The following is a 249-nucleotide window of genomic DNA, read 5'->3' on the forward strand; positions in this document are numbered from 1 at the left end:
GCCCTTCTTTGTGCCCTTCTTTGACGTCTAGGGCTGTGCCATCAGATGAGTTTTTGGAGGTCTTACGCTGCAAAAAGCCGTGTTATCGATACATCTCGTGCGATTCCTTGCTTACGTGCGTTGCGTTCTTTTACCGAGGCCCTCAGCACCGTGGCTCGCTTAAGCGTAGTTCCAAGGCGCGAAGGCCGGACCGGGGTGCCGCAGGCGCGGGTCACCGCTCGCCGCCTCGATGCGGTCACGCCGCCGGCG

Source organism: Meleagris gallopavo, chromosome 11 (assembly GCF_000146605.3).
Source record: "Meleagris gallopavo isolate NT-WF06-2002-E0010 breed Aviagen turkey brand Nicholas breeding stock chromosome 11, Turkey_5.1, whole genome shotgun sequence".
NCBI lineage: Eukaryota > Metazoa > Chordata > Aves > Galliformes > Phasianidae > Meleagris > Meleagris gallopavo.